At 45.3% G+C, this 13561-nt stretch overlaps 2 non-coding genes across 2 annotated transcripts; one reads left to right on the forward strand and one right to left on the reverse strand.

Annotated features, from left to right (window-relative positions):
* Nucleotides 1-5121: 5121 nt before the first annotated feature.
* Nucleotides 5122-5285, forward strand: LOC121830631 (U1 spliceosomal RNA). The gene has a single exon (XR_006073846.1). It is a non-coding gene; the product is annotated as a U1 spliceosomal RNA (small nuclear RNA).
* Nucleotides 5286-6809: 1524 nt separating this feature from the next.
* Trnag-ccc (transfer RNA glycine (anticodon CCC)) lies at nucleotides 6810-6880 on the reverse strand. Its single transcript has one exon. It is a non-coding gene; the product is annotated as a tRNA-Gly (tRNA).
* Between the last annotated feature and the right edge of the window lie 6681 nt (nucleotides 6881-13561).

Genomic DNA, 13561 nt, shown 5'->3' on the forward strand with positions numbered 1-13561 from the left:
CTACAAAACGAGTTTCAGGATAGCCAGGACTGTTACACGGAGAAACGCTGTCTCAAAAAACTAAAAAACAAAACAAAACAAAAAAACTAAAAACTAAAAAAAAAAGTTAATTATCAAAATGGCTTGAAATTAAGGAGTTAAATTTCAAAATTCAAGGGGCACAGCTGGACAATATGCAGAGAGTGGAAGACTTTGGAGCATTCAGTACTAAATGGGATGTTTTCATCAAACCCCTCTTCTCAGGGCTAAAAAAAAAAAAAAAAAAAAAAAAAGAGTGTAAGGGCCAGAGGTGATGGATGACTCCAAGGAAACAGTGTTCTCCAGACACAGCAGGGCTGCTGCACACATGAACTCACAGACTGTGGCGGCACACACAGTATCTGCACAGATTCACGCATGACTTGAGTAGGTTCAAGCCACGGGTCCTTAGTCCTGAGAGGGGGACGTGAACCCAGGCTCCTGCTCTACCAAGAAGCAATCAATACCCGCATGCAAAGGAAAACTGTTTTCTCCAGTGGAGTCTGGGTATATTAACCACACTTCAGGGCGGCCCTGTGCCCAGGCAGTCAGCCAACGCAGAATGAACTGGGTGACATTGTGTAGACTTTTTGTCTCATATTGCTTTATGTGGGCTTTTTTTTTCCTGTTCGTTTTTTAAAGAGGGAATTGGTTGGGAGAATCTGAGAATGGGGGAAAGTTTGATTAGAATATATTGTATGAAAAAATCAACATAAATAATTCAAGCAGAACAGTGGTGGCACACGCCTTTAATCCCAGCACTCAGAAGGCAGAGGCAGGAGGATCTCTGTGGTCTAAAAAATGAGCTCCAGGACAGCCAGTGCTACACAGAGAAACACTCTCAAAAAAACAAAAACAAAAACAACCAACCAAACAAACAAACAAACAACAACAAAAACCCAACCAACATCAACAACAATAATAAAAGGTTAAAAAAGAAATTATTCAAGCAAAAGGTTTTACAGCTTCACCAAGTATACAGGTGATCTTTATTTCATTCCATTCCACATTTAAATTCAAAACTTTAAAACAAATTGGTGAATTTTTGCTATATTACTTTGTTTCATGATTATGATTTCAACCTAAGGGTCACATCATCTTAAATTACATACTTCTGTATGCTACTTTTGAATATATACTGTATCACATGTTTACATAGTTCTCCAAGTGACTTCTATTCGTATTGGCTTATTGTACACCTTTAATCCCATCATTCAGGAGGCAGAAGCTGGCAGATCTCTGTGAGTTCAAAGTCAACCTAGTCCACACAGTGAGTTCCAGGCTTCAAAACAAATAAATTTAAACATGAGTGCTCATCGAAAATGAGCTCAAATTCTCTTTAGTTCATGGGGCCTAAATCTCTAGTGAAGAAATTAAATTGGTCTTGTTGGTAAGGCAAAATAAAACATCTCCTGTTCATCAGCATCTTCCCTGTGTATACATTCATGACCGTGGGATACTTAAGATGTCTTGCCCATGGTTTCCATGCTTCACATATAGCTGTCTGAGTTTTCAACAACAGAGATGAAACAGGGCTAGGAAAAATGCTTTCAGGCCCAGGGCTCAGCGCAGACAATGGCCTGAGTCCTGAGGAATAGCATGTCCCCAGGCACATAAGGACCTACCTGAACATTCAGAGAAGCCCTGGACAAAAGAGGATTCTACAGGCCGACACTGGCACAGCTGTGGTTTCCAACCCACAACAATGAAAGAGAATGGCCCCCGGTGGAGTTCGTTGTTAGTGCTTGGAAACAGAGGTGATCTTTGTCCATTGATCTGTGACCTGGCAACCATCCCGAGATCATCTGTTAGTTTGACAAGCTCAATTTACCTTTAGTTTGTTTCCTTAATGGTTAACAAATCTGCAAATACAAATTTTGCTTCTTTCCAATATGGTTGTCATTATGTCTACTTGCCTAACTGCCCTGCAAAAATCTCTGACAAAATCTTTTTTCTAGACTTATTTGTTTTATTTTATGTGTATGAGTGTTTTCCTTCATGTATGTATGTATGTGCACTACATGTGTGCTTGGTACCCACAGAGTTCAGAAGAGAAGTTATAGATGGCGGTGAGCTACCATGTGGATGCTGGAATCAAATCCAAATCCTTCTATTTCAGCCTATCAAATGCTGGTATTAGATGTGTACCACCATGCCTGGCTTCCAACAGCAATATTGATGACAATAAATAAGGGACTAAATTCAATGTCTGTGGGTCAGGAAATATCTAGATAAATACTGCTTCACTCATACTACAAAAGAGAACATATTTATTTGAAAAGTTGATGCCAACTGTTGGAACAGGAGCGGCAGCACCCACATCAGTAATAATGGCAGGTGCTAACAAAACGTTTATTCCACTGAAGTCCCCAGACTCCATGTTTCAACCAAAAGTGTCATTTAATATTTGGAACTTGTGTGGAGAGCTCTCCTACCAACCTGTTCTATAATGTAGGTGCAGAAAACCTCAGTGAGTTTTTCTAAGGCTCGCCTGTTCTCTGAGATCTGATGCTTCCCGTGGAGAACTGCAAGCTTCTCCCTCCCTTCTCTGGGTATCAGTGGCATCTCAGAGGTGTGCAGCCTTAACACCACCCGCTCTGGGGAGGTTAGAGTAGATGGAGATATGTCTAGAACATTCTGAAAGTCCAGAGATGATATTCATGGAAAAGGTACTATTTTAGGGTGTTTGTGTTCTGAACAGATCTTTCACCTCAGACAGGATTTTCTTTTCGGATGTTAAGCAGAGCAGTGGCAAACACTTGAAAGTACTGGATGGGTCAATGAAGGCAGGGAGCAGGGAAATATGAGGTCACCACGTGTTTTGGGTGGGATGGAATGACTGTGCCCCAATTGAGCACCCCACAAAACAACCTGTCATGGCCAGATATGGACTGATATGTGCCTCCTACCCACAGGCTAGGGTACCATCAAGAGTGACCTCAGGAAGCTGACATCTGGAAGGTGGTAGGGAAGATGAGAACAGCCTGGACCGTGAGGGACAGAGAATGGCGGAGACGGCTGGAGCAGAGGGGATCGAGGGTGGAAAGTATGTGGGTCACGGAGACCTGGTGTCACTCTCTGGTGGCTCCCCTTTCACAAGTCTGTTTCTCTATCAAGAGTTACAGGATGAGAAGTTTGTGGTCCACAGCACAAAGATATTACACACTACACTAAGCCAGAGTCCTCTGCATCACACAGGACAGGGTGTCCAGAGAGGGAGCATTGTCTGGCCCCTGGGGATCTGGGTTTATATGCTGTTTGTTTGTTTTGAGACAGGGTTTCTCTGTGTAACAATCCTGGCCGTAACTCACTTTGTAGACCAGATTGGCCTTGAATTCACAGAGATCCATTAGCCTCTCTGTCTCCCAAGTGCTGGAATTAAAGGCGTGGGCACTCACCGCTAGGTGGTTTATATGCTTTTTAATAGAGGGTTTAGCGAAACTTGACTCCATTTCTCTTTCTTGAATTGGACTGTGCAGGATGCATTTAGCTAGTTGGGTCATTTTAAAGATGGCAGGGACCTGGATGGATGCAGTGCGGGAGACTTGAACTTCCTGTGAAAAATAAAGCCCAAGGAGCCCATCCAGCCTTGTTAACTACCTTGTTACCATCCTATTAGATGAGCTGCTAGACAAGAAGCTGTGCGCCATCAGGGCAGTCTTTTCCAGATGCACTTGGGTGAAAACACAAGGGAACTCCTGGTCTCGGAAGGCTTCCCGGGCAGCTCGCAAATGTAAGAGTATGTCTAGGTGTTGACCACACTCTCCTCTTGTACCTCCTGCTTACTTCAGTCAGGAAGTATTATAGAAAGTTTGTTGTACTGACGAGTGTGATTTAAAAAAGGCTGTGTTGTGAATTTGAATATTACATTGGAACATCGATGGTTCTATTGCCTTTGGTTCTACAAAAGTTATGATGAACATCAGAAACAAATGAGGAGATTTTTGTTTGGGGAAAAAAGATTGACTGATGCCAGGCAGTGGTGGTGCACTCCTTTAGTCCCAGCACTCGGGAGGCAGAAGCAGGAGGATCTCTGAGTTCCAGGCCAGCCTGGCCTGGTCTACAGAGTTCCAGGACAGCCAGGGCTATACAGAGAAACCTTATTCCTAAAAAATAAGACAAAACAAAACAAAAATTGCTGTTGGTTGTTTTTACTCTTTTGGGGGCCTGCCACCCATCTCCCAAATAAATCACACGCGGAGGCTTATTCTTAATTATAAATACCTGGCCTTAGCTTAGCTTGTTTCTAGCCAGCTTTTCTTAACTTAAAATTATCCCGTTTATCTTTGGCCTGGGGCTTTTATCTTTCTCTATTCCTGTATCTCTTTTCTTTCCTTCTTACTCCATGTCTGGCGGTTTAGCTGGGTGGCTGGCCCCTGGAGTCCTCCTCCTCTCTGGCTACTTGATCTCTCTCTCCCAGATTTCTCATTTTATATATAGTCTCTTTATTCTATATGTTCTCTCTGTCTGCCAGCCCCGCCTATCATTTCTCTTGCTTTGGCTGTTCAGCTTTTTATTAGACCATCAGGTGTTTTAGACAGGCAAAGTAACACAGTTTCACAGAGTTAAACAAATGCAGCATAAACAAAAGTAACACGCCTTAAAATGATATTCCCCAACAACTGACTGTTTAGACAAAAATAATAACAATAAATTATGAAGTCTACAAACTTGGAAGAAGCAAAATTCATGATAAGAACAGCGTAAGCGCCAGGAAGGGAAGAATAGTCCTTGAGCACAGGCTGTGGGAAAATAAAGGTGATGCTGTAAACCTTTGCTACAGCCAATGAGCCAATTAAATAGCGAAAATGGGATGATGGTAAACGCACACAGGGAGGAAGGAGAAGCGACCAAAGGCGGGGCCTGTCGCTAAGGGGCGTGGTCTATGCAGATGAGGGGCGCGCAGGGGCTGCCGCGTCTACATTTCTTCATAAACTGTAGAGATTTCTCATGGCGTGGGAAGGAGTGACCGGCCGTGGGTGGCAGATGTACTTAGAACATAAGTGTGCGTCTGAGAAAGCTGGCAAGCGCACGCGGCGAAGTGACCGTGTGTTGAGAGCGCAGGTCCGGTGTGGCTGAGCGGTGTGTGTTGGAGAGGCGAGCATACTTACCTGGCAGGGGAGACACCATGATCAAGCAGGTGGTTTTCCCAGGGCGAGGCTCACCCATTGCACTTGGGGTGTGTTGACCCCTGCGATTTCCCCAAATGCGGGAAACTCGACTGCATAATTTATGGTAGTGGGGGACTGCGTTCGCGCTCTCCCCCTGTATTTGTTGTAAATAAAAACAGACTAAGTAGCACACGTAGAAATGTTGTTCCTTACTTTGGTTACCATTTCTTACCAAGTTTTTTTTCCGCCTTATTTCTTTAGTGTCTGTCTTACTCCTGGTTTCATCTAACGCGCTTCGTCAGATATGTGTAAAAATAAGGTAATAAAAAGGTTCCTTAAGCCGGGCGGTGGTGGCGCACGCCTTTAATCCCAGCACTCGGGAGGCAGAGCCAGGTGGATCTCTGTGAGTTCGAGGCCAGCCTGGGCTACCAAGTGAGTTCCAGGAAAGGCGCAAAGCTACACAGAGAAACCCTGTCTCGAAAAACCAAAAAAAAAAAAAAAAAAAAAAAAAAAAAAAGGTTCCTTGATGAATATTGGGATGCTTTTTTCTTCGTTTTGTGGTCTGTAAGGATTGAAATGAGAATGTAATATGACAACGGGGTTTTTGATTTTGAAGCTTCTGTGTGTGAATATTTTGCCTACTTTGTACATTAAGTGCTGGCACCGCGGAGGTCAGAAGAGAGTCCTCCTGCGGGTGTCTGGAGTCCAACCCAGGTTGTCGGGAGACACTTGCTCTGAGTTCTATGGGATTTAACCCCGGTGGGAACTGCAAGTTCTAAGTCCCAGGGCTTTGGGTCCTGTGTCTTCTAACGTAATGTTTTTCTAGTTCTACGTTTAGGGTTTTATTTAGTGGCCGTTATTGTTGTCAAAAGGGATGGTTGCGGTTGAGAGACATTTTAACCCCGAGACTTCTGCTTGAGTCTTCATTAAGTGCGGTTCGGGCTTGCGGAGAACTACCAGGACAGGATCCATGGAGATGAAAAGCCTTCCAAACCTCTTCGCTTTGTTTTTCTCTTTTAGAGTCAGGGTCCCTAGAGATGAAAAACTTTTTGTTTGGTTGTTTTTTGAGACAGGGCTTCACTATTTAGCTCTGGCTGGCCTGGAGCGCGCTATGTAAATTAGGCTGACATCGAACTCTCAGAGATCCTCCTGCTTCCGGAATGCTGGGATTAAAGGCGTGTGCCTGGTTTAACCCCCACAAGCCTGATAGCCACCCCCTTCCCTGTATCTTCCAGCCAGGCGTTACCAGGTAACTCAGTTACAGTCTAAAGCAGACAGGCGGAAGCCTCTGGGGACGGCACTCTTCCCTGAACAAAAACGTTTGAATACCTTCTGCCCGCCCGCCCTCTCCTCTTTTTCCTGCCTGGAATACCGGTGTGAAGCCGTCTTCTGCCATGGGAATAAAAACCTCAGGCTGAGGGTGTCTGAATGGGAACAGGAAGAGCTTGGAAATCATGGAACAGCTGTGGTAGCGGTATTCGATATTCAAATTTATGCCGAAACTCGTTGATAAATGAGAGTACTTACCTGCTTGAGCCACTGTTAGTAAAGTTCACTGTAACATTTCTAGCCAAAAACAGTCTGAAAGGATAGACTTGGGTCCTGGTCCGTTCTCTGTTTGCATAAAAAAGTACTGTGGGTGGCAGGCAGAAGAGGAGAAAAGTAATAATAATGACAAGCTGCATTGGCCGGGAATCGAACCCGGGTCTCCCGCGTGGGAGGCGAGAATTCTACCACTGAACCACCAATGCACCCTTAAGGATGCTCTCAGTCAGCACATCGAGAAAAAGTAAGAGAAACCACGCTTTCCTCGTGACTTTTTTTAATTTTCTAGAGTTGAGGAGGAAACACAGGTCCTCCTACGTGCCAGGCTGTGATAAATCTGGGCCGGATTAGCCACTCAAGGAGTTTCGGGCATGACCTACAGAATTTCTTCTACTTCTGCCTGGCTTTCAGGTCATTAGAAGGGAAATGCCAATTCCAGCTCAAACTCGTGGCTCTGCAAAGTCTCCCTTGACGTTTCCTGGTGCCCAAACTGTGCTCAATTCAGAAGCCGTCAAAAACACCCTTGACGCAGGTCCTGGGGACAGTTCCCTAACAGACCCTGTCTGTGTGAAACGGACGGAAGAAAACATTCTCTGACAGTGCTCATCCTCGTCCCTCTGGATTGGACAGGAAGGGGAAGAGGTGCGCACAAAACCAGCCACCGTGTTTCAGGTTTATGTGATGTTTCATTCGCTGGGCCTATGGCATCCAATAGCTGCTCTTCCAGGACGTTACGGAGGTGACCCTAAGTAGTAACCTAACTGAGTTCCGTTTGTGTGAGAATGCGTACCATTCTTTTTTAAAGCTTTTATTGATTCTTCGTGGATTTCACATCGTGCACCTCAAAACTATCCATTTCCCGTATCATTCATAAAACTGCCCAGAAGATGGACAAAAGCAAAAAGAGGCAGAAATTCATACACACACCCACTCTCCCCCTCCACCCAGCCCTCCCCACACACAGAGCAAGTTCCAGGACAGCCAGGGCTCCACAGAGAAACCCTGTTTTGAAAAACAAACACAGGAACAGTTAAGGTGTCATTACACAGGTATGATGACAGCCTTCTCTTCAGGATGTGCTCGAGGCTATGGAGACTGAGAAGGGACAGCTTTAATCCACAAAGAATGTTTTGTAGTTTGATTGAAGGCGGTTGCTCAAGAGGACCTGGTAAGGAAGGGCCTCTCCATCTGGCTGATCCAATGGGATCCTTTCTTACAGGTCGTTAATGGTTAGTCTTCAGACTGTACTTGTGGTTCATATATTTTATTACCAGGATCTGGGAGGGCATTAATATTACATATTTAATTGTTTTAAATTTTATGTGTTTTACCTGCATGTAAGTCTGTGTGCCCTGTACATAGCTGGTGTCCAGTGAGGCCACAAGGGGGCATCGGATCCCCTGGGGCTGTACTCTAACCTGGGTCCTCTGACTCACCTCTTCAGCCCCCATTACCATATTTTGATAAAGCTTTCTGTACCTGTCCTAAATTATTATGTGTTGACCATTATTTGGGTTTGTTGGAGCTATTATTAGGTCAGAGGCTAGAAAGGGCCAACTGTAAAGCCTCTCACAGGGCTGAGCTATGAGACCTCAGGGACAATTCTAGTTCTTGGTGCAGTACAGCCTTTCCTAGCTAGGACGATGCAGAGGTGAGAATTTATCTCTGGCATCCCTCTTCCTACATCCTTGTATTCCACAGTTATACGGGACACCAATGCCAATAAGATCAAACCGTCACGAAAAATCCTGCGCCCACTTGATGTAAATCTTTCAAAGTCATGAAGATCAACCCAGACTTTGGGACGTGTCTCTTCAGTGACAGCACCGGAACTTCTAAAAGGATCAAAGTAAGTTTTCTCTTAACGTGTGGATTCTTTGGGAACTTGTCAGCAATTTCTACTTCTCTTAGAAATATTAAGTCCCTGTCCACCTCAACCTACCCAGCCAAATGTTTTTGTTGTTGTTGTTGTTTGAGGTATGCATCTTTTTTGATGCCAGAAAGCTCACTCTTGTGGCGTGTGCACTGCAGTATCACTTAATTTAGTCACAGGTCACGACCTTCACTGATGTCTGCTTCAAGAGCATGATCTGGACAGGAGCCATCCCCACCCACCAGTCACCAGTCATCTACTTTCTGTGCGTATTTCTCTATCTGTGCACTTCTTGCGGGTTGTAAGTCTGGCCTTTAGCAGCTAAGCTATCTCTCCGGGCCCCTGTCCTGTGAAACTGTACAATATGTGACATTTTGTCTAGAGGGTTTCTTTCATGCAGAATGATGTTACCAAGACTCCTGGGTAGAAATGCCTGAGGAGTATGAATCTCTACTCACTTTCTTTTGTGACTGAATAACATTCCATTGGATAAGTAGCCTGTTGCCTGTGTGCTCATCTGCTGATGGGCGTGCTTGGCTCTTGTGACTGGTACTGTACATGCTTTAGTGCGGAAATCAGGCTTCGGCTCTCTTGGGCATGTATATGCTTAGGAGTGGATTGCTGACCTGCACGCCAAATGTATAGGGTCTCGCTTTCTATTGACCACAGCAAGGCACGGGGTCCATTTCTATCTTACACCACCACCACCTCCTCCTCCTCCTCCTCCTCCTCCTCCTCCTCCTCCTCCTCTTCTCCTTCTTCTTCTTCTCCTTCTCCTCCTCCTCCTTCTTCTTTCTCCTCCTTCTTTTCCCTCTCCTCCTTTCTTCCTCCTCTTTTTCTCCTTTTTCCTCCTCCTTCATCCTAGGATGACTTCTCCTCCTTCCCTCCCTCCCTCTCTCCCTCCCTTCCTCCCTCTCTCCCTCCCTCCCTCCCTCCCTCTCTCCCTCCCTCCCTTCTATATAGGTCTTCTTATCCAGGAGACCCGAACTCACTATAGGGTAGAGGACAGCTCTGAACTTCTGATCTTCCTGCCTCTATCTCCCAAGTGCTGGTATAGCAAGAGGATAGCACCCCACTGGCAGCTCTGTGGAAAACTGAACCATGTCTCCTACCTTCTAGGTTGGTAGGTACTCTACCATCCGAGCCTCATCTCTAGCCTTGTATCATATACTTGGATTTTTAAAAAATCAGTAATCCTCCTAGCTACCAAATAGTGTCTGGTGTTCATTTTCAATGCCAAGTGGCTAATGATGTTGACTATCTTTTCAACATGGACTTGTTGGCCAGTTGTATACTTGCTGTATATCTGCAGAATGTTTTGTCTCTTATACATCGGCTTGTCTTTTAGCTGTTGAGCTGGAACCATTCTTTGTGATTTGGAGGATACCCAATGCATAAACTGCAACTACATGCTCTCCTCACTGAGGGGTCTTTTTTCTTTCTTGAATACACGTAAATGCTTTATTTCTACATACAGCAGGGATGATGTGTTGGAGACAGAGTTTGAGTGTGTCAAAGCCAATGAATTCAGGTTACTCCAGAGGCTCAGCAGGAAAAATACTCAACATCATTATTGATCCATATCTGCTTGAGATGGGGTGTCATGGGGAGTCTGGGATGGCTCCACTGCTTTGTCTCAGTAGACAAGAAAGATGAAGAAGAAACAAACCTGGGCTGGAGAGGGTAAGGAGCCTGCTGCTCTTCCAGAGCACCTGAGGCGGGTTCCCAGCACCCACACTAGCTGGCCACAGCTGCCTGTTAACTCCAACTCCCGAGGATCTGATAACCTCTTGTGGCCTCTATGGACAAATGCACTCACATATACCCCCAGGACAGCTATTCTTGGTTGTCAACTTGACTACATCGAAAAGCCAAATGACTGGGCACACCTGCGAGGTATTTTTTCCTCAACTAAACATTTGAAGTGGAAAGACCTACTTCTAATCTAGATCTTTGAGATGGGAAGACAAACCTTTAACCCAGATTGGGAAGATCCATCTTTAATCTGGACCACACCTTCTGGTGGACTCTTGTATAAGGACATGAAAGAAGGAAGCTCTTGCTCTCTGCCTGCTTGCCCTCAATTTCACTGGCAAGTCTCCTCCTTTCCTGGCATTGGAGCTTACTTCTTCAGTATTCCACTGTATATTGAAGACCAGCTATGGCATCCAGCCTCATGAAGTGACCAACTGCTGGATTCTTGGACCTTCCCTTCATAGGTAGCCATGTTGGATTAGCTGGGCCACAGCCTGTAAGCCATTTTAATAAATTCCATCATATATATATATATATACATATATATATATATATAATTAAAATTAATCTTTCTTAAAAAAACAAACAACAGCTGGGCAGTGTGGTGGTGCATGCCTTTAATCCCAGCACTTGGGAGGCAGAGCCAGGCGGATCTCTGTGAGTTCATATGACCTTACTTAACCCTCAGAATATAAATTGTCTGATGCTCTAAATAAGGTTGGCTATTGCATGAAACTTTAGTCTGCCTCATTCGTAGGCTCTATTCTCCCAGGTCTCACCACTTCTAAAGCCTTCATTGTGAAACCAAAACAGAAGCCACATTGTTGTTAAGGAGCCACATTGTTATACATTGTTATTAAGTCTCCATACCTTACCAGGATAAGTTTCTGTTTCCTAAGCCTAATGTGTCCTGCAAACCAATTTTCAACCTACATCGAACCTGTGACTCCATGATATACACCCACCCCTTTGTCCTGCTAAACTCCTGAACCTGTGATATATGATTGTCCTTTTACTTTACAAAGGTGTGTGTTCCCAGACACCTCCTAACTGCCAATTATCCCGACAGTTGTTTTCTATTACACTTATCTACAACACAGGCAGCCTGGAGTCTTGAGTCCCCCCCCCCCCCTTCTGTCCAGGTGCTAACAGTCAAATCATCTCAACAGTGTTTTCTATCAACCTTGATCCTTCCTCATGAAAGGGACCTCAAGCCAGTGAGGGGCTGCTCTCTGAAACCAGGACTTAGGGGGAAGCGGTCATCAGGCAAGTCCCTTTGGCACTTCTAAAAACAGCTTGCTTCAATCAGACAGTCTTGGAAATGCAGGTCTAACATAACACCTGTGAAAGATGTTTGGGGTTTGACTGTAAAATGGCTCCCATAGGCTTAAGTGTCTGAATACTTGATCCCCGTCTAGTAACACTGTCTTGGAAGGCTCTGTGTGACCTTTGGGAAGTAGAAACATGCAGGAACAAGTAGGTCATTAGAGATCAGCTTTGACACTAGGTAGCCTGAGCCTACTTCCTCTCTGCATTCTGCTTCCTGATTTGGACTCGATGTGATGGAACATCTCAGGCACCATCCTGCCTTCACCACTGCCCCAAATTGTGTCCCCTGAAACTGGAAGCCCGAATGAACCCTTCCTCACTTAACTTTCCTAATGTCAGGCATTCGGTCAAAGCAACAAGGAAAACAACCACTCCAGGAATCACAGAGGTGGTTGTCAGCATGCTAATTCTGCTTGCGAGGAGAGAACAACACTGCATCCAGCACAGACAAATGCAATCCATAAAGAAAACAGAAGAGCACTGGGTGTGCCTTACACCTTTAATCAATCCCAGCATTTGGGAAGCAGACCTCTGTGAGTTCAAGTCCAGCCTGGTCATTTACATAATGAGTTCCAGGCCAACCAGGGCTACACATAGTGAGACCCTGTCCCAAAAAAAGAAAAAGAAAAAGAAAAAAAAAAGAGAAGGAACAAATGTCTGGGACTAGCAATTTTCCCTTCCTGTTAGATGAGCTGTTTGAAGGGAGCAAGGTGGACTCATTCCAGTCAGTCTCTCCTAGGCTTGTGCAAAACCCAAGGACTCAGTTATCATCACTGGGAAGCAACCGAGGAGCAGCAGGTGTGCCCAAGGCACAGGCGGCCATGACCCCTGACAAGTAGAAAATCCCATCAGTGAAACAGAATCAGATGTGTTGTGGTGTTAGAACTAGGAGACAGGACTTTCAGTTATTATGCCTGGATTCCATAGGTCAAATCTCCAAAAGGAGGTTCAGGATATTTAAAATCAACCAAATGAGAGATTAGAGATTAAAAGTAAGATGTTAGAGAGGGCAGCTTTCCTAGAGGAATTAGCGGCAGGTTACACATTGCAGAACACCTGATCAGGGAAATATGTCCCTATGCAATTGAAAATATCCAGTCTGGAGCTGGAGAGATGGCTCAGTGGTTAAGGGCACTGGCTGCTCTTCCAGAGGACCTGAGTTCAATTCCCAGCATCTGCACAGTCGCTCATAACTGCTTGTGGTTCTTTTGTTATTAAAAAGAGTCTCTGTACGGCTGGCTTCCTCCCTGGCTCTTTGAAAAGAGAAAAACTTTTAACTTTTCTTTCTTTCTTTCTTTCTTTCTTTCTTTCTTTCTTTCTTTCTTTCTTTCTTTCTTTCTTTCTTTCTTTCTTTCTTTCTTTCTTTCTTTCTTTCTTTCTTTTTTTTTTTTTATCATTGTTACTCTTTTGAGTAGGGTCTTACTGCGTACCCCTGGCTGAACTCCCTACGTAGTCCAGGCTGGCCAGGACCACCATTCACAGCCTCTCCAAGGGCACCAGCCACAGCCAAGACATTGGAGGACAATGAAGGTGTCGCGCTGTCAGGTGTTGCGAAAATGAGGGGGTGAGTGCGGCAAACATCAAAACAAAAACACAAAAAGAAAACCAAAGCAGCAGAGGCTTGAACTTTTCACCTTCCTACCGTCACGCGCCCTCACTAACCAAGTGAGCCACAGGAGGAATCGAGGGGAACTTTTTCTCATCGCAGCGGGAGGAAGTTTCCAGCTGGGTGCTGGCCGCAGCCACAGCCGTCTGCGTCACAGGCCGCTCAGAGGCCTCGCAAACGAGCAGCGGATTCACCCGCGTCCCGCTCGCTTCCAGCCGAGCAGCGGGGGGCCGAGGTACCGCGCAGGCACCCGGGAGAAGCAGACGCCGGGGTCGGGGCCAGGAGGACCTGGACGGAAGTCCAGCCAATTGTGCGAGCGTCGGC

Source organism: Peromyscus maniculatus, chromosome 6 (assembly GCF_049852395.1).
Source record: "Peromyscus maniculatus bairdii isolate BWxNUB_F1_BW_parent chromosome 6, HU_Pman_BW_mat_3.1, whole genome shotgun sequence".
In the NCBI taxonomy this organism is placed as follows: Eukaryota; Metazoa; Chordata; class Mammalia; order Rodentia; family Cricetidae; genus Peromyscus; species Peromyscus maniculatus.